This window comes from Chrysemys picta, chromosome 7 (assembly GCF_011386835.1).
Source record: "Chrysemys picta bellii isolate R12L10 chromosome 7, ASM1138683v2, whole genome shotgun sequence".
Taxonomy (NCBI): Eukaryota; Metazoa; Chordata; order Testudines; family Emydidae; genus Chrysemys; species Chrysemys picta.
In genome coordinates, this window is record NC_088797.1 from 89,515,988 (window position 1) to 89,537,584 (window position 21,597).

At 42.3% G+C, this 21,597-nt stretch overlaps 1 protein-coding gene and 1 long non-coding RNA gene across 3 annotated transcripts in view; both read left to right on the forward strand.

The window, feature by feature from the left end:
- IPMK (inositol polyphosphate multikinase) overlaps positions 1-21,597 on the forward strand; it is an 88,866-nt gene that overhangs the window by 23,308 nt on the left and 43,961 nt on the right. The gene's annotated exons all lie outside the window — the stretch shown is intronic.
- Positions 1,645-21,489, forward strand: LOC135972756 (uncharacterized). The gene is made up of 2 exons (XR_010589250.1): positions 1,645-17,595; positions 18,159-21,489. It is a non-coding gene; the product is annotated as an uncharacterized LOC135972756 (long non-coding RNA).

The following is a 21,597-nucleotide window of genomic DNA, read 5'->3' on the forward strand; positions in this document are numbered from 1 at the left end:
ATGAGTATAGTTATAGTAAGACAGTTACACTGTACTTAATTTTTCGGCATCATTTTACAATGTAAACATAAGAATACATGATCCATAGTTAGAATAAGGTGTTAGTACTAAACACTAATATGTCATAGTTCAGTTAAGGCAGTACTTCATTTCCTGTTGTTGCTTTATTTATCATATGCTCTCGGTAGACTGTTAATAGATTATTGAGAAAAGTGTGGGTTGACTTAACACCACCCCTTCCCCGAATCTGATTTCACTATTGAAAACATGAGGCTTCAATGGTTTGTTTATTAAATATGTAAAACATTAAAATATTTCTAGGTTTTTTCTATGCTTCCTGTAGTATAATGAACTCTTTTGTTTAATGCGGGAGCTCTGCTCTGTACTGAGCTTCTTACTGACAAATTTTTTGATGATTACATATTTAGTATGACTTGCTTTTTAACTCCTGTCACTTCAATAAGTAGCTGAATTTTGGAAGCAATTTGCTAATAATTAGATTTAAAATCTTTGTTTACAAACATAGGTCTGTTAGATGACATGGCAAAACAAATAGTTTACTAACTTGATCAGCTTGAGTGTAACTAAATTCAGTTACCTCAATTTTTTTTTTTCTGTCTTGCATCAGACTTTGACCAAAGTCTTGGTACTATTTTTCTTTCTTTCTTCCTTCCAATGCTTTCCAACAGGATAGCACAGTTTTCTTCCTCGCCTGCAGAAGATGCCCCCAGCATGGCTATGTTGGTAAAAGCCCTATTGTAGCTGCAGTTATATTGTCAAAAGTGTTTATATTCGTATAGCTTATGCCGGTAAAGTTAAACTAGCAAAACCCTCTTAGGATATACTAGTCCTAATGACAGGTTTCAGAGTAGCAGCCATGTTAGTCTGTATCCGCAAAAAGAAGAACAGGAGTACTTGTGGCACCTTAGAGACTAACAAATTTATTAGAGCATAAGCTTTCGTGGACTACAGCCCACTTCTTCGGATGCATATAGAATGGAACATATATTGAGGATATATATATATATATACACACATACAGAGAACATAAACAATTAATTGGCCTCTCAGAGTTGGTAAGACAACTCCCACCTGTTTATGCTTATGCTCTAATAAATTTGTTAGTCTCTAAGGTGCCACAAGTACTAGTCCTAATGCAAAACACACATTGTGGTCCACCTAAAATGCTTTGACATAGCTATATCTAACGCTAAAATGACTCTGGTGTAACAAGTTCTCTATATATATTAGAATGTTTAAACAATTGCTACTAACACACATATATATATATATATATATATATAAACCTCTCATATCAGTAAAATTATCTAAATTGTATGGTGCACAAAAATAAATAGGTAAGACAACTTTAAAATTAATTTCAAAATAAACACACGTAAATATTTGAGAGAAACTCATCTTAAAGTAATATTATTGTAGTACCTTCTCTGTGTGAGTTGCTGCCTCTATTTGAAGTATAGTTTTAAATTTTGTTATAGTGTCTTCTCCATTGCCCCCACCCATCCACTCAAGCCTTTGAATTTGGCTGTGTGTGTGTGTATATATGTATATATGTGTGTGTGTGTGTGTGTGTGTATATATATATATATATATATATATATATATATATATAATGAACTGCTGTGAAAGTTTACTCTGAGCAGTGTAAGTATGGAAAGGGGTTAATTTTTATGAATTTATTGAGGTACCACTTGGCTTTAAAAGATGAAATCTGACAAATTACATTTTGCTAATTAAGTGTTCTGGCTAATATTAGAATGGACTCTGTGGTGGGGCGAAGACTCATGGGTGCAGCGCCTCCTGCTGGTCGTCTCAGGAATTAGCTTTTTCAGCCTCTGGAGTGCTCTCTGCTGGCTGATGCCTCACCTGCCATTTGCCCCCATGTCCCTCCTGGACCCTGGTGCCCTTCTATGTCAGGGTGCTGCCTCCAGCAGTAATCCACTCACTCTGGGTCTCCCCTCCCAGGGGAACCTCCAACCCCCTGTCCCCACCTTGCCTTAGTGGCTACTGTCAGTCATCATCTAGCCACAGCTCCTTGGGGCAGACGGCAGTCTATAAACCACTCATCATCAGGAAGGGGGGTTGGACCAGCTGCCTCTGACTATTCCTGGGCCGCCCCAGTACCCTTTTGTGGGCCCTTAACTTGGCCTGGGGCTTTGCTAGGCTGGAGCTCCCCAGTTCCCTCTGCCCTTCCCCAGCACTGCTCCACCCTAGGTACCCTCCTCAGCTCCCAGGCAGCCTAGTCCTTCTCTCCCTAGAGTCGGAGAGACTGTCTTTTAGCCTCTTGCCCTCAGCCCTCTTATAGAGCCAGCTGTGGCCTGATTGGGGCGTGGCCTCACCTGTGGTGGCTGCTTCCCCCAATCAGCTGGCTTTTCCCCGCTGCAACCCTCTCCCAGGGCTGTTTCCTGCCCTTCAGAGCAGGATGGGGTCACCACCATGCTACAGATTCTAATAGGATAAACCCTTTTTATTGAGTCCAGAGAGTGTTAATTTACTGATTTAATGCGAGGTTCTTTTTAGGTCAATTTTTAATTTTAAATAGTATTTCTCAAATCAGGACTTTTGGTTACTCTTAACCAATGAACAATTCTTTAATTCACCCAGAGCCATGTCAATATACAATCTCCGTGGTGAACTGTTGGTTGTACATACATCAAGTGTAGCCATGTGTTTTAGGTAGTACTGCGCACACCAATACAGTCTTGCAAGCAGTTGTCAAAGACTAAGGTTAAGGCTCAGCATTTACACTAAGGAACAATGCAAATCACCAAGACTTATTATTATTCTTTAGTATCTAGCACAGTGGTTCTCAAACTTTTGTACTGGTGACCTCTTTCACACAGCAAGCCTCTGAGTGTGACCCCCCCCCCAATAAATTAAAAACACTTTTTAAAATATATTTAACACCATTATAAATGCTGAAGCCAATCGGTGTTTGGGGTGGAGGCGGACAGCTCACAACACCCCAGGTAATAACCTCACAACCCCCTGAGGGGTCCCGACCCCCAGTTTGAAAACCTCTGACCTAGCACACATGTCACTTTTCCAGTATTTCTCCAAGGAGTAAGGATGTACTTGTCTTTAAGGTATTTTTAAGAGTGTGGTCCCTGCTTTTGTCATTGATTGGTCCAAAAGGAACAAGTTTAGGATTTCAAAAGCAATTGCTTAAAGCTATGGTTCAAATTTCTCTGAGGCCAGTTTGCTTGGACTTATAAAGGAGGGCATACATATAGCATTAGTTAAAATCTGGTTACTTGAGGCCTCACTAGAGACTGCAGACTTAGCAAGATAACCTTTAGTTGTTTGTATTTCTCCTTTTATTCTTTAATATCCTTGAAATGAAGTCTCACCATTTCTTATCCTAATAACCCTGGGATGTGGGGAGAGTTCTTTCCACATAGCTGGTCTGGGTGCCCATCACGCTGAGGATTCTGCAGCTTCCTTGTGGGTTTGGTCAGCTTGAGGGGTCTTGTATGGCAGTCTCAGTTTTTTTATATATATGATTTCAGGGCTCATTGGAGAGGGCTACCCTATGACTTCTCTTGAACATGTGCCAATTGAACGTATGCTTTCTCTGTTTCTCAGCTGTTTCCATTGGTATCCAGTATATGGTATTTGTGTATAACAGATTTAGTCAATCTTTTTCTTATCAGTGGTTTTTTTGGTGAGAAAAAGGTTTTAGCAGTGTGCAAATAATGAGAGGTTTTTGCCTAGTTTATTAATGATAATCTCATTTAGTCATTTTAATTTCTATTTTTGGGGAGTAGAACTTTCAGTTTGGCTGATCTGTGGGTCCCTAAACAAGGTGTCTCATATGAGATGAACCATTTTCTTCTTGTCTTGACTTCCTAGGTGGATCCTATTTTGGGATGAACAGAAGTGGATATATATTTTTAGCGCAGGAGAAATTAATTATTCAAAGGTTATCTATTCTCTATACTCTTTACAGTAGAAAGTTCTCCTAAAGGGATTCTGCCCACCCAGGGGATAGCTTACTTTTACTGGTTTTTGTTTAAATTGCTGTGGACAATGTAAAGGACTTCTAATGTGTTTCATGTAAGCCAGGTTATACTCCCAGTTAGTATGTCACAAATGAAACTGGGAACTGGTGTGAGGAAAAGATGAGTGGCGGGGAGGAGGATTTACTGTATTTTTTTAAATTGGGGGGGGGAGGCAGAGGGGAAGGGAAAGAATGGCTCAGGAGAAGATGTGTCCTTTTATCTCCCTTAGATTGTATGCTCTCTGGGACAGGGACTGTATGTAGAGTTTTTTCCTTCTGTTTGGAAAGTGCCCAGCATGTTTTGGGTACTACTGCAATCTAAGTAGTAGATACTAATAATTTAACATATTAGATGAGTTAAAAGTAGCTTCAGGTATTATACTTGCCTCTAATACCTTGCTCCATGCTAATATGTAATATACTAACTTACAGATAGTTTGAGTGTTTGGCTAGAATGCAGACATGCTTGAAGGACCTGGACAAGAGATTCACTTTGTAAGCTGTGTCATGATGATTATTATTATTATTTTTTTTTTTAAGATGTGTCCTAAGTAAAAGTCTGTGGTATGTCTGACAATATACTTGCCCCATGCTAATGTTTATGGTCTTATAATCACGTTTTCGTGTGTCTTTGCTCAAATCACTTTTCTCTCCCCTCTGCTGTGTGCAGGCCTGGCTCCAGGATTTTGGCTGCTTCAAGCAGCACCCCCCCCCCCCCAAAAAAAAAAAAAGGCCACGATCGCGATCTGTGGTGGCAATTCGGTGGAAGGTCCTTCGCTCCGAGTGGGAGTGAGGGACCATCCGCTGAATTGCCCCCGAATAGCTGGACCTGCCGCCCCTCTCCGGAGTGGCCGGCCCAAGCACCTGCTTGCCAAGCTGGTGCCTGGAGCCGGCCCTGGCTGTGTGAATTATTTTGTTTAATCTTTCTCTTATAGTGATCTTAGTTATCACTTGTAACAATAGTAATTTTTTTTTTTTTTTTTTTTTTTTTTTTTTTACGAGCACACTTATGGCTGAACTCTTGTTAAAGTGGGCTGTCTCTTTTTAATGCAATTTGTCCATAACATGGACTGGACTCTCTGAAAATTATTTGCAGTGTTGAATCTGGAGACCAGAAGATCAGCCTGAAAGTGGTGGTATTGAGGGATCTTTAAAAGACAATAAGTTTGAATGAAGGGTGATGAAGAGAAGGGGACTCATTGTTCCAACATGCTGGTTGGGGGAAGGAAAAAAGAATAAATAATGCCAAACTGGATTGGCAAGTGATATAGCACTGCCCAAAAGTTAGTTTAGAACTGGACATGCAAACCAATTGTGGGTTGGGTGGTTGTTGTTGTTTTTTTTTTTCAAAGGGGGAAGGGTACAGGTTATGACTAACAAAGAACAAATTCTTGCTCCTGTTTGGAATACACACACTCTGGAGATGATGTGATCCCAGGCAGACAGTTTGAGAGTGTCTGGCCAGAATACAGACATGCTTGAAGGACCCTGACAAGAGACCCACTTTTTAAGCTGTTGGTCAGATTATTTTTTTATATGTTTTTTAAGTAAAAATATGTGATTTGTTGCAAAATTTATTAATCTGCTAAGTAGTACCAATAGTAGTCTGAGGTATGATGTGTATGATATAATGGATTTCTTCAAGAAAATGTAGTCTGTTTGTTGTTTGTTTTTGTTTGTTTGTTTAAAAAGACTTGTGGGAGTTGGGCAGGGGGGGTGGGGTTTAAGCTGTACTAGATGTTCTCGAAGGAAGGAAAATGACGGCTGCTTCCTTAGATCTTAAGATTAGAAGTTAAATAGAGAGCGAGCTTTTGTACAGAATCAGAATTGAAGATGCTGTGATGATGACTGCATAGGCCAGGGAAGGGATAAGGGCCTGAAGAAGTTTATTTTGGTTACAAAGTATTTGCTGTGAGAAGATACTGTCTCTAATTCCAATGATACTGGAAAGCAGGACTCTGAAACAAGCTACTTAGTTTGTGCTGAGTAGGATGGTTTGTACCAGTGTTGAGATAGTATTTTTATTTTATGTTAACTCATTGTCTCCTTTTTAATCTTGCACCAGTCAAGAAACTCAAACCAGCCAAAGATTGGACTGGACTCTGATCTGATTGTGTTTCTGCTTATAAGATAAAGACCATTCATAATGCCTATAAAGGGATATGAGTGTTGCGAGGCTTTTCCTCTGCAATCTTATAACCCCCATTGCATGGGAAGCAAGAGGTGGAGAATAGTAAGGTAAACTATAACCAGATCAATTTGATGGGTAGTGTTTTACAACTAGTTGGTGTATATCTTGCCTGACTGTCACTTTCACTTCTAGCTCCCAGAGAAGATCCTTTTCTCAGTATTGCCATTCTTGGGTTCCTGGTAACTTCGTGTTAATGTTTGGATGTGCTGAAGAGTTTTAGTGTAAGGCATATTAAACAACCCTACATGGATCAGTGTTTGGCATGCCCCTTGGAACCTCAGGCTATTGCTAACTGCTATTTACTCGTTCCCTGAGGCTGCAAGTCCTTTGAAGTGTTGCTTAATTTTCATTATGCAAAACTTACCCCAAGTTACATTTCAGATTTGTTTATGTATACACTAGCAGAGTTACAGTGCCGCTCGGAGAGTGCTGAAGAGAAACTGCTGTTGTGTGTTCACACTGTCAGCTGCCTGCACGATAGTGTTTTCACACTTGCGGCACTTGCAGCGGTATTCAGAGCGGTGCATTCTGGGCAGCTATCTCACAGTGCATCTCTTCCTCTTCTGCCGCTAAGAATTGTGGGAAGGCGGAGGAGGTTGCGGGGGATCGTGGGTCCTGTCCCAATGTCCGGTGATGCAATCCCTGTGCTTCCGTCCGCATTTGGCGCCATCTTTCAATGGTTTGTGTACTGCGCACTCTTGCCTCTTTGATCTGCAGGAATGGATCCTGAACTGTGGACTAGTATGCTGCTCGCTCTGACCAACACGTCATGAGTGGCAGTGGGGTTATTCCTTAAACTACAAAGGCAAGAATAGTCCGACATTGATCTTGCCATGTGTAGTAGCTCCAACACGAGATTGCTTGTGGCATTCACAGAGGGCTGATCACAGTGGAACATCGCTTTTGGGCTCGGGAAACAAGCACTGAGTGGTGGGATCACATAGTCATGCACGTCTGGGATGATGAGCAGTGGCTGCAGAACTTTCGGATGAGGAAAGCCACATTTGTGGGACTGTGTGATGAGTTCGCCCAAGCTCTGTGGTGTGAGGACACGAGAATGAGAGCTGCCCTGCTGTTGGAGAAGAGCGTGGCAATTGCACTGTGGAAGCTGGCTACTCCAGACTGCTACCGATTGGTCGCTAACCAGTTCGGAGTGGGAAAGTCGACCGTTAGACTCATGTTGATGTAAGTGTGCAGGGCCATTAATTGCATCCTGCTCCGAAAGACCATGACTCTGGACAACGTGTGATATTGTGGATGGCTTTGCACAAATGGGCTTTTCCCTAACTGCGGAGGGGCGATAGATGAACTCATGTTCCAATTCTGGCACCAGACTACCTAGTCACCGAGTACATTAATCAGAAGGGGTATTTCTCAATGGTTCTTCAGGTGCTTGTGGATCACCGTGGGCATTTGACGGACATTAAGGCAGGCTGGTCTGGAAAGGTGCATGATGCACACACATTTTGGAATGCTAGCTTGTTCGGGAAGCTGCAAGCAGGGTCTTTCTTTCTGGACCAGAAGATCACCGTAGGGGAAGTTGAAATGCCCATTGTGATCCTGGGAGACCCTGCCTACCCCTTAACGCCATGGCTTATGAAGCCATACACAGGGCATCTTGACAGCAGCAAGGAGCGGTTCAACGACAGGCTGAGCAATTGCAGAATGACTGTTGTGTGCTTTTGGCTGTTTAAATGCCCGCTGGTGCTGCCTATATGGGAGGCTGGACCTGGCTGATAATATTCCTAAAGCTGAAATAAAGTGAAAGCTTCACTCAGGGCTGGAACGCTGAGGCTCAGCGGCTGGAACGCTGAGTTTGAACAGCCAGAGACCAGGGCTATTAGAGGGGCGCAGTGCAGGGCCATAAGGATCAGGGATGCTTTGAGGCAGCAATTTGAAGCTGAAAGTCACTAATATTTGTTGCTATGCTCAGGAGTGCAGTGCTTGTAATGCTAGGAGATGATTGTGATTGGTGCAGACGATGCACTAGGAAGGTGTAAGAAAATTTGCCTTTTGCTTTGCAGGCCTCTGTTTGCTTTCAATTAATGGAATAAAGATTGCTTTCAAACCAAAACAATTGTTTTATTAAAAAACAACCACTGTGAGCGGGAGAGACAAAAAAACATATCAGCACTGAGAGAAACGGGGGAAGGAGGATCCCAGAAGGAGGTAGGGTCCCGGGACAGTTAAAGATTCGTGTATGTCCAGGTATCGTATCCAACATTCTCCTTTTGGAGTACAGTGCAGTGGGTACTATACTTCAGCAGGGCTAAACTGCAGAGAGATGGGTGTTGAGTGCAGTGGGTACTGGTAGTCCACAGGGCTTGACTGTGATGGGGCAGGAGTGGAATGCAGTGGGTACAGACTGGAGCCAGGAGATTGATAAGAGTGCGTTGACGGTGTCTGGGAGGGTGCATGGGAAAGTTTTGCAACAGCAGCTGCAGGGGAGGGTGGGTACGGAGCTGCTCAGTTTGCAGTGCTAGTAGCACCTGGGGCGTGTCCCCTTGGCGCTCCATTACATTTAAGAGCCGCTCCCTGGCTTAGTTCTGGTGCACTGTGTTCTTCTTTTGGTCCTTCTTCTCGCTGTCCCGCCACTCCTTCAAATTCATGTTTCTCGGCCGCGGCGTGCATCATGACCTCATACAGAAAGTCCTCTTTAGTTCTTCATGGCCGCTTTCTAATTCTGCGCAGCCGTTCAGCCAGCGATAACAAAAAGGGAGGCTGGGCTTCCAAAGTCATATCAGTGAAGCCAAAATGCAACATTTTACAGAAGCAGTATTGTTTGCAACACACAGACCACTGATTTAAAACACAGCCACAATTCACATACCTGTTACTAAGCACACATGAGCCACAAGACCCCGAAAATGGTGAGTAACTTCAGGGGCAGGGGAAATCAGTGTTCCAGGACCATACTGTATACTGGGCATGTGGCTCTTGGGGAGAGCCAGCACTGTAGCGGGGCCTTATAATCATTCCTGTCCCCACATTTTCCACAGGCTGTGTTCATTATGGAAGATATCTTGCTGCTGAGGATTGGTAGGGAATCAAGGAAGGGTCTTCTCCAAGACTGCGGCTTCCGCCCTGGCCCTTATATGGCTTGCCTGTGTGCAGCAATGGTCCCCCCTTTTCCCCTGCCTCCTCCAGGGACAGCAGAGTGGTGTGGGAAAGTTACCCTTAATGGGGCAATAAACAAAGCAGCTCTGCCAAGGAACCTGCAGCAGCAAATTGCCCAGTATCTCCATGAGAGTTTCCTGGAGATCTGAGGCAGATTCCTGTGAAGTGAGGGAGTCCATGAACACCCTGTTCCATGGCTCAGACTAGGCATGTGGTGGTACATGCATCACACAGACACAAGCCTGCGTTCTACAACCCTCCTGCCCCCAACAACTCGCTTCAGTGATTCCCAAAGCCACTTACCAGGGGTCTCCTCTCCTGTTTATGCTTTGCCAAGATCTGACAGCTGTGACTGGCTAACCTCTTCCAGGGTAGAGAAGAGCTCCTGGCTGCATGCATCTGTGAACTCTGAGTTGTTCTCTGCCTCTGGGTCCCCCTTCTCCACATCGTTGCCCAAGATTTCCTCCTCCTGGCTCGGTCCACTCTCGACTGACACGTGAGACACTGAAGTATCCACAGTGGCCTTCTCAGTGGGAGTGGGGTCGCCACTGAGTATCGCATCGAGCTCTTTGTAGAACCGGCAGCTCATGGGCACAGCACCGAAGCGGCAGTTTGCCTCCCGCGCCTTGTGGTAGGCGTTCTGCAGCTCCTTCACTTTGACCCTGCACTGCAGTGTGTCCCGCTCATGGCCCCTTTCTGTCATGCATCGTGAAATCTTTCCATAGGTATAATTCCTACGGCTGGAGCGCAGCTGAGACTGGACAGCTTCCTCTCCCCAAATGCTGATGAGGTCCAGCAGCTCGGCATTGCTCCAAGTGGGGGATCGCCTGGTGTATGGAGCAGGCATGGTCACCTGAAAAGATGCACTGAGACCACTTCACACATCACCAAGCAAACAGGAAGAGGACTTTCAAAATTCCAAAGGAATTTACGGGCTGGGGATGACGGTTGGTCACCTGAGGGCAGGGCAGTAGCGTTCAAAGCAATGACCAGAGAGGTGAGAACAGTATGGTGGGACACCTTCCAGGGGCCAGTCACAGCGCTGTAATTGACCAAGGTATCTACACTGGCTGTACGGTGCTGTTCCCCCCCAGCGCAGAAAGCTGTATGCCTCTCGTTGGGGTGGGGTTTTTTTACAGCGCTGCAACTGTGCAGTTTTTGCGCACTAATCGGTTTGGTAGTGTGTACACCTTGGGAGTTACAACACAGAAAACTGCTTTACTGTGCAGAAACTTGACAGTAGACAAAGCCTTGGTATTCTGTTGGTTAGAAAATTGACTGAAATGTCTTTATATAAAATCATGTTCTTCCTGTCTGATATCAAACTGAAACGTCTATCTAGTTTAATAGGCACCACCAAAGCAATACATCTTTAAGAAAAATGAGTTTGGAAGTATTAGAGACTTTCTGAAATCCACTTCCATAAGATGTTTTACAAAGTAAACTATGGAAATGTCAAATAGCAGCTGTTGAATTTTTAGTAGAAAAACTATTGCTTTATTGCAACTTATAGTATAGCTGTCTTTGTCAGAAGAGTAATTTTATAATATTTACAAGGCCCAGTTTTGCCCAGCAAAAAGATTTCCCACAATTGTGGGAGTGGGAATATCCTGAGAAATTAAGTGCAATTTCCCTTTAGTCTCAGACATAAGTATCTTTTTTGCTAGAGTCTGGAAGTTTACATACAACTATATTTTTGATATTTAAAATAATTTTCATAATTCTTTATAAATATTCATGAACTCAAAGTTTTGTAATTGTTAACTTCCTCAGTAGTTGAATGACTATTCTGACATATGTTTACTGAGGTGTGTTGAGAAATATTAGAATAGTTGGCTAAAGGGAAACCTCATCTGACTTTTGACTTGTGACATGAATGTATTTCCACATTATCCTGTGACAGTCACATGATACTACTTAAGAAGTTGTGAAATCGAACAGTTAAAAGTTAGGAAATTTTAGATTTACAGTTGCTGTTACAACCTTAATTCTCCCCCACCCCACTCGTTTGTGCTTGTATCTCATGCACTGCATGAGGCCGTGGTGCTGTGGGAAATCTAAAGCATGTTCATATAACTGAAGGCTTTATCATAATGCATTTCCACAAAGAGGCATAATTAAAGCTGCATATGCAGTCATAAATCTGGCATTTCCTAGCTTTTAAATGCATGACTTTACAACCTAATGTTCTTTTAAAAAAATTATTATTTACAACTATAACAACATCCCATCATGCATTATCGGAAGTGTCTGAACCCTGAACCTTCAGCACTGTAGGACAGATTTCAACCACTTAATTTATAGGACAAGCTACAATAGCTGGCAGCAGAGAAGTTTGAGGGGAGTGGTCTTGGTGAGCCTGGTCTTATTCTTTCTCCTTGTCTCATTCCCTGCACATTTATCTTTGTTCTCAGTATTGCTAAAAAGTACTTTAAAAACCATATCAATTGCACTGCACATGTTCATAATGCAATTTCAAAACATTTGAGATGCTGTCAAATGACTAGTTTCACCAAAACCATTTAAAGGCTCTGTTATAGTAAAAACTAGTTTTCCTTCTAAAATTCAGTGTTTTCTCTGCTCCAAGTCACTTAGATGCATTAAGCTGTTTATAAAAATTCTTACAATTTTTAATAGGAACTAGTGTTCCCTGCCTCACCCACACCCTCTCTTAGTCAAAAACAGATGAGTTGTTTGGGCTCAAACTCCCTCCCTACCATTTCCCTCCAAAAAGGTATTTTGGGGCAGACACCAAACATCCAATTTATAGTTTTAAACCTGGACTACCATTAGATTCGATAGCTTCCATTTGTGCTATCTGAAAAATATAGCTCATGGTATGTGGCATCCATACCTACGCCAGTATGAACTGGCATAAGTTTGTTGTGCAATTTTTGATTGATTATATGAAGATTTTACAAAAATGTGTTTGACTTTGTGCTACTAATGGGCATATTTTTGGAATTTGCATACACGTGTTACACAGAATGGTGATAACTTGAAAAAATTAAAAATGATTGCTTTAAAAATTGGATTTTATTAATGTGCCATTACCCAGGATACAATCTGGACTGAACAGCTGTCCCCTCAATTCTCCAACCTGGGGTGCCTTTTTTACACTGCTTTACTGTGAGAGCACCACTCCTGGTCTGCTCATACACAACCTCCAGCATGTAAATTACTTCCTGCTATATTGTATGAATGCTATTGCCAGGCGCTCTTAAATTACACTGCAGAGGAACATCAGCATATTCCCAGTCCCAGACTTTCCCCCAGAAATGTGTATCTTGTACTATCCAGCTCCCTCTAGGACAATACAAGCTCATATAAAGTCTCACCTGGCTGAGGGGTCTGCTTGCCTTTTTGTTTCTGAGGAACTGGTTTGTGGCTGTTTTTGCAAACTTGGAACATGTCTCTCTAATATTGTACAGTAGAATCTTTATGTGGTATGTTGCCACACACATTTTACCAAGGTAGTAACGATCAGCCAGTTATGAGTTTTCAAATGATACCTCACAAGGCATGCTTTGTACAACATTTATCATAGTCTTGTAAAAGGAGTGAACATAAGGTGCAGACTGTCACCGTGAATGAGTGATGTACTTGCTTAGGATTACGTGTTTGGAATAAGCAGTAATCTTTGGGTTCCAGGCAAGACTTACTGATGGTCCATGTTTCCAACTTTTGTAGTTATTGTGCACACAGCATGTATTGCTTAATGTTGCATTAACGGTAATGCTATTTTATGAGCCTAAGGGGTGACAGACCTGTCCTCGCTTACAGACAGCCCCCCAACCTAAAGCAAATACTCACTAGCAACCACACAACAAAAATACTAACCCAGGAACCTATCCTTGCAACAAAGCCCGATGCCAACTCTGTCCACATATCTATTCAAGTGACATCATCATAGGACCTAATCACATCAGCCACGCCATCAGGGGCTCGTTCACCTGCACATCTACCAATGTGATATATGCCATCATGTGCCAGCAATGCCCCTCTGCCATGTACATTGGCCAAACTGGACAGTCTCTACACAAAAGAATAAATGGACACATATCTGACATCAGGAATCATAACATTCAAAAACGAGTAGGAGAACACTTCAACCTCTCTGGTCACTTAGGAACAGACTTAAAGGTGGCAGTTTTGCAACAGAAAAGCTTCAGAAACAGACTCCAAGGAGAAACTGCTGAACTTGAATTAATATGCAAACTAGATATCATCAATTTAGGCTTCAATAGAGACTGGGAATGGCTGAGCCATTACACACATTGAATCTATTTCCCCATGTTAAGTATCCTCACACCTTCTTGTCAAACTGTCTGAAATGGTTTCAGAGTAGCAGCCGTGTTGGTCTGTATCCGCAAAAAGAACAGGAGTACTTGTGGCACTAACAAAGTGCTTGTGGCATAGAGACTAACAAATTTATTTGAGCATAAGCTTTCATGGGCTACAACCCACTTCGTCGGATGCATGCAGTGGAAAATACAGTGTGAGTGAGTGTGTGTGCGTGCGCGCACACAGAGAGAGAGAGAGAGAGAGAACATGAAACAATGGATGTAACCATACACACTATAAAGAGAATGATCAGTTAAGGTGAGCTATTATCAGCAGGAGAGAGAAAGAACTGTTTGTAGTGGTAATGAAAATGGCCCATTTCCAGCAATTGACAAGAAGATGTGAGGAATTGTGTGTGTGTGGGGAGAATAAGCATGGGGAAATAGTTTTACTTTGTGTAATGGCCTATCCACTCCCAGTCTTTATTCAAGCCTAATTTAACAGTGTCCAATCTGCAAATTAATTCCAATTCAGCAGTCTCTCATTGGAGTCTGTTTTTGAAGTTTTTTTGTTGTAATATTGTGACTTTTAGGTCTGTAATCGAGTGGCCAGGGAGATTGAAGTGTTCTCCAACTGGTTTTTGAAGTCTGATTTGTGTCCATTTATTCTTTTACGTAGTGACTATCCGGTTTGGCAATGTACATGGCAGAGGGGCATTGCTGGCACATGATGGCATATATCACATTGGTAGATGTGCAGGTGAACGAGCCTCTGATAGTGTGGCTGATGTGATTAGGTCCTATGATGGGATCCCCTGAATAGATATGTGGACAGAGTTGGCAACGGGCTCTGTTGCAAGGATAGGTTCCTGGGTTAGCGTTTTTTGTTGTGTGGTGTGTGGTTGCAGGTGAGTATTTGCTTCAGGTTTGGGGGCTGTCTGTAAGCAAGGACTGGCCTGTCTCCCAAAATCTGTGAGAGTGATGGATCATCCTTCAGGATAGGTTGTAGATCCTTGATGATACACTGGAGAGGTTTTTGTTGGGGGCTGAAGGTGATGGCTAGTGGCGTTCTGTTACTTTCTTTGTTGGGCCTGTCCTGTAGTAGGTGACTTCTGGGTACTCTTCTAGATCTGTCAATCTGTTTCTTCACTTCAGCAGGTGGGTATTGTAGTTGTAAGAGTGCTTGATAGAGATCTTGTAGGTGTTTGTTTCTGTCTGAGGAGTTGGAGCAAATGCGATTGTATCGTAGAGCTTGGCTGTAGACAATGGATCAAGTGGGTGTGGTCTGGATGAAAGCTGGAGACATGAAGATAAGTATAGCGGTCAGTAGGTTTTCGGTATAGGGTGGTGTTTATGTGGCCATCGTTTATTAGTACTGTAGTGTCCAGGAAGTGGATCTCTTGTGTGGACTGGTCCAGGCTGAGGTTGATGGTGGGGTGAAAATTGTTGAAATCATGATGGAATTCCTCAAGGGCTTCTTTTCCATGGGTCCAGATGATGAAAATGTCATCAATGTACTGCAAGTAGAGTAGGGGCGTTAGGGGACGAGAGCTGAGGAAGCGTTGCAAGAGCCAGCAGAGTATATCTCCTTACTATATGTTCCATTCTATGCATCCGATGAAGTGGGCTGTACCCACGAAAGCTTACGCTCAAATAAATTTGTTAGTCTCTAAGGTGCCACAAGTACTCCTGTTCAAGTTACCATTGTTGTAGATATCGTAACTGAATTTGTTGACTCCTGTACTTGTGAAATTTAGTTGCATGTCCTTGGCTGTCTTAAAACAAAGTAGACAATGCAATTTCACATTAATATGCAAGATCCCCTATTCAGTTCATAGTCAGCATTCTGGACTTTGTGTCTGATTGCATGCACTCCAGTAAACACACTGTAATCAAAGGAGAAGATGTCCATTAGCTGCTGATTATTACTACTGGGCTCTTTATTATGAACAGGCATTGCTCTCTTTTATGCATGAGAATGAGCAATGCTTCCTGAACAATTTTTTGCAGTTACTGCTTAATTGGGTGGCTTTCCCAGATCTTCCTCCATTATGAACCAAATATATGTTCTTAGTTGACACAGTTCTCTCCTCTACCCGCCAAAAAAAAGTTTAATCATGAAAACTGATACTGAGATCTGTATTTAAAGAAAAACAAATGATCTGAATATCTTAAGTGAAATTAGTCTAGGTTTAAGAAAAAATCTCTCTTGCTTTTGGGATCAAGACAACTTTGTAGGAGGCTGATTAACATAATGCTCTTTATTCCATTACATTGGTGTTGAAGCAGTAACTCCTCCTTTAGCATGACAGTAAGATATTTTTTCCATTTTAAAACACAGCTGTTATACATCTGCACTTCTTCACAGGATAGTAGACTATTTAAGAAATCTTCTTTATTCTTAGAGTGATTAAGCCCTGTTTTTTATTTGATCTTGAAGTTGGGATATCCTAAAGTGCATTAGTGTTCTGAATCTACAGAAGTGTATTTTTGGTACCGTCCCAAGTCCATGGACACTAATATTACTATCATAAAAGTAAGTCAAACTATATGATTCTGATCTTAAAAATTGTAGAAATGGCATCTTTTAATCAACATGCTGTTCCTGTGTCTGTTCAGAATCATATCTGCTTATTTTATTGGCTAAAATAAATCTTTATTAGTACCATAAAACCAAAGCAGAACAGGTTTATAGAGTCATAGATTCTAGGACTGGAAGGGACCTCAAGAGGTCATCGAGTCCAGTCCCCTGCCCGCATGGCAGGACCAAATACTGTCTAGACCATCCCTGATAGACATTTATCTAACCTACTCTTAAATATCTCCAGAGATGGAGATTCCACAACCTCCCTAGGCAATTTATTTCTGTGTTTAACCACCCTGACAGTTAGGAACTTTTTCCTAATGTCTAACCTAGACCTCCCTTGCTGCAGTTTAAGCCCATTGCTTCTTGCTCTATCCTTAGAGGCTAAGGTGAACAAGTTTTCTCCCTCCTCCTTGTGACACCCGTTTAGATACCTGAAAACTGCTATCCTGTCCCCTCTCAGTCGTCTCTTTTCCAAACTAAACAAACCCAATTCTTTCAAAAAGAAGAACAGGAGTACTTGTGGCACCTTAGAGACTAACAAATTTATTAGAGCATAAGCTTTCGTGGACTACAGCCCACTTCTTCGGATGCATATAGAATAGAACATATATTGAGGAGATATATATATATATATATATATACACACATACAGAGAGCATAAACAGGTGGGAGTTGTCTTACCAACTCTGAGAGGCCAATTAATTAAGAGAAAAAAAACTTTTGAAGTGATAATCAAGATAGCCCAGTACAGACAGTTTGATAAGAAGTGTGAGCATACTTACAAGGAGAGATAGAATCAATGTTTGTAATGGCTCAGCCATTCCCAGTCCTTATTCAAACCGGAGTTGATTGTGTCTAGTTTTATGCTCACACTTCTTATCAAACTGTCTGTACTGGGCTATCTTGATTATCACTTCAAAAGTTTTTTTTTCTCTTAATTAATTGGCCTCTCAGAGTTGGTAAGACAACTCCCACCTGTTTATGCTCTCTGTATGTGTGTATATATATCTCCTCAATATATGTTCCATTCTATATGCATCCGAAGAAGTGGGCTGTAGTCCACGAAAGCTTATGCTCTAATAAATTTGTTAGTCTCTAAGGTGCCACAAGTACTCCTGTTCTTCTTTTTGCGGATACAGACTAACACGGCTGCTACTCTGAAACCAATTCTTTCAGACTTCCTTCATAGGTCATGTTCTCAAGACCTTTAATCATTCTTGTTGCTCTTCTCTGGACCCTTTCCAATTTCTCCACATCTTTCTTGAAATGCGGTGCCCAGAACTGGACACAATACTACAGCTGAGACCTAACCAGAGCAGAGTAAAGCGGAAGAATGACTTCTCGTGTCTTGCTCACAACACACCTGTTAATACGTCCCAGAATCATGTTACATCAGGTAACTGAACTCTTTTTTTTCTGGTTCATGTCAACAGAATTGTCGACTCAGTTTGATTTGTAGAATATTTATCATCTATGTGAGCTAAGAGAACCCAGATCCAGGTTGACAATGAGGAAAGCAGTCTCGTTACATGTAAACTGAACAGATTTGTTTTGGAAGTCACTAAGGCAACAAACATGAAACCTCCCAATGCTGTTATGTAGGAGTTTTGTTTTTCAGAGTAGAACCCCATTTAAAGACTTGTTTGCATGGTGTGGCAAAGCGCATATGTTAACATTAAAAAATACCTAGTTCGAGGTCTACTCTGGGCAGTTAAAGTGCAACACATTAGGGTGCTTCACAAATTAGACCCCTCTGGCACACATTGCTGCACAGTGTAGAGAAGCCCTTTGTCTTCATTAATGATTTCACTCGTAAATTAGAGGTTTTCTTGTTAATGTGCTCAATCATTAACATCCTCATCAGCACCCTCAGTGACACCATACCGTGAGACAGCCATCATGCCTCGAGAGGTAGAGCAAACCACGAGTGAGCTTGTCTTGCTTTTTTTACCAACTCAGGGTATCTGCAAGGAGAATATGCAGCTGGAGTTGCATAAGGAGTTCACCAGGTGATCAGAACAACATTATGGAACACCTTGGGTGCTGGCAGGAGGACCTAGGGAAGGCTGAAAAGCAAAGAGAGAAGCAATTCTGAGCTGAAAGGGAAATGCTGGTGGAGTATTTTCTTTATGATCAGGAGATAAGGAAGTGAGACATGGCATTTCAGAGGGATGTGATTGAGATGTTTGAGGATCATGAGCCATTCAGCTCAAAGCTGTCCTGTCCAAATTATCTGTTTACCTATGTCCAATCCCATAATTTTGTCTCCATTGTACCATGACCTCCAACCTATGGACAACTCTCGCTGTGGGCGAAGCCAGGCAGCAGTTATCTGCTGCACTCTGTTCCAGTTTGAATATGGATGAAGTGAACACATCCTAACGTGCAGTTCCTTTCATATATAACATGGCACAATATTTTCAGTTTATTTTGATGTCCGATGTTTGGAGTGTGTTGCACTGTTACACTCTTGCATGCCACTGTTGCTGTTTTGCACTTGTTTCTTTCATTTTGTACATTCTTTCAACTTTGTCATGGGATCTGGATGCCTAAATATGCTGATCTTTAATAAAGCTTTGCTTAGTCACATACTGAGTTCTGGAGTTGCAGTGGATAAATAAATCAAACAGAAATAACAGGTCCACCAGGTTTTATTTCATATAAAAATATTGCAAGACCACATTTCATTTCACTCCCCTGGCCCACATTCTGGCATCCGCACCAGTATAGTTCCCACACAGCTCAAATGGGGGTGCACAAGGCATCCCATGTGTCTGTTGTTGTAATGGAATCTGTGCTAGAATCAAGAGGTGCACTAGGTGGCTGTCTGTAAGCAGACTCCAAATCATGGGTGTCCTCAATCCATTCTGCCCCCAGATATTCCCCCTTAGATTGTGAAACACATGTGTCTGTGCCATGTTTGGCATTATATATACTACAGTCCAAATGAGTCTGTAAGTAGCACCATCTTCCTTGCTGTCAAAAGCACATTCTGCTACCATCCTTTAACTGTTTGGTTTGTAATTGTACTCTCTCTTGCGAGGGCAGTGGAAATCATAAGTCTATATCACCTAGGGCATCAGAGGGTAGGCAGGGTTGGCTGAAATGAGAATGGACATGGACATCCTACTGAACACTGTCACTAGGTCAGAATCCAGTATTAGCTTACCTACACTGAAACAGACCAGACCTCCAGAACACCCTCATCTTGTGTAGTCTACCATGTGTATCCTATGTAGGTGTCCATGACTCTGACACAGTAGTCCTGCATAATGATGATGTAGTAGCCCTTCCTGTTAATGTACCTGCTTAAGTTGGCGGGCATATGATAAGTATAGGCGTGCCATCAATAGCACCTGCACAGTTTGGGAATGCCATCTGTTCAAACTCCACAGTTATTTCTGAATAACCTCCCTACGTTGCTGTAGAGCAGATTTCTGTGACCACTGTGTCAAATAGGGATTTGCCAATCCCAAAATTATTACAATAGATCGGTATGGAGTTGCTGGGTTCCATAGTTCAATAGCAACGTGCTTCTGGACCACTATTGCTTCTCTTGTCTGAGTGTTTTGGTCCTTCAGGCCCCAGGCGAATTCTCTTCTCTCCCCCCCGCCCCCCATCTCCAGGGATCTTGCTTTCCTCATACAAAAGTTCTGGGCCTACTGCTGATTGTATATTTCCATCACAATATATAGTCCCACCACTCTGGTCCTGGGAGTGGGGTGATGGTGTGTTTGTTGTGAAAGAGAACATCAGCTGGGTCCAGGCCTCCATATCTGCGTGGTACTGATCTCTTCTTGGTGTGCTTTTAACAGTAAGCACCACCGCTGCCTTCTCTGGGGAAACCGACTCTTTAAGTCTCTTAGTGGCAGCTTTCGCAGAGGCACGCCAAAGAAACATTGCCTTCATAAAAAATAATAGTTGTTGGTCCTAGCTGTTGCAATGAGCAGGTTGCATATCTTAGAGCACAAGCAGGTAAAAGCACAACAGCTTGTGTCCTGGCAGGCAGTGGATTTCCTGGGCCTAGATCATGTCTTCCCACAATTCCCAGAGGGGACAGACACTTTACCCACAGCGCCCTGTGAACACACATGTATTGAGCATTGAGCTGTGGTGATACGGATAATGGGATATTTACCCAGAAATCTCTCTCAACTGTATACAGTGCCAGTGTAGACATTGGGCATGATAGCAGCTATGCGGAACTTGACTGCTCTTCTGCAGTGTGATTGTGCTCTGTCAAATTAGGCTAAATCAAGATGACTAACTTGTGAGTGCTCAACTCAAGGTTAGACTGAAGGTAAGACGAAACCTAAGACAAAATTGCTCTGACCAGCTTTAACATTCTGCTGCTGCTTGATGCTCCAATGTACTTGAATTGACATAAATAGTCACAGTTGAGGTTTGTCTTGATGTTTGTGGAATTGTAACTAGACTTTTTTGTTCACCTTTGTCCTAAAGCCATTGTGGTATCATTTAGTTCAGTTTACCATGTAACATCTTCAGGATTTGGGGACTTCATCAGCAGAGTCAAGGAAAGGGTAGGGACGGTTTTGTGGCCTGCAGCATGCAGGGGGTCAGACCAGATGATCATAATGGTCCCTTCTGACCTTAAAGTCTATGAGTCTATGAGTTTTGAGGAGGAGATTCAATTATAAGAAGGAAATCTCCTGCCATGGCTATATGGGTTAGTTTTACAACATAAATGGGGCCCTGTTTGTTTGGGAGTTGTATTTAAGTTTTGGATTTAAGAAGCTTTGTAAACAGTTTGGAAATGCAATTAAAACATTGCAGTATGGTCTGTTGCAGAATGCGAATGTGTTAGTATTTCTAGGTAACTACTACACTGTGCCTGGGAGGTCTTCCAGCACAGTTGCTACAATGTGGATAGGAATTGACCCACATCTGCAATGGCTTTGGGGCCTTGCTGTCTACAAGTGTTTAGACTTGATGTTTAACAGTGGTCTGTATCCTTTATCAGTGTGGACATGCATTTTTTGGAGGGGGCCTAAAACCCATGCTAGTAAAAGTGTGCTCTAAGTTATCTGCTGTGCTGCCTGCAGCTACGTTCTCTGACAAAAAATTCCATTCCACACTAGCCAGGGAAATGTTTTTTAGAACCCTGCTAGCAACAACACCATTTAAAAGTGGTTGTAGTTATAGGACCGTCTCTAAATTCCAGTTTATGTGAATGAGAAATTAATACTGCAGAAATGTAATAAAGAGCGGCTACTATTCCCAAACAATTTTTTCCAACCGTTTCTTGCCAAATTCAAGAAAAAAAACAAAAGCAGAGGAAAACAGATGTATCTGAATAGCGTGTTATGGCTGTGTAATTATTCAAAGGATGTACTGAGGTTTTTGGGGGTGGGGAAGTGAGGAAAAAAGAATCCAAACT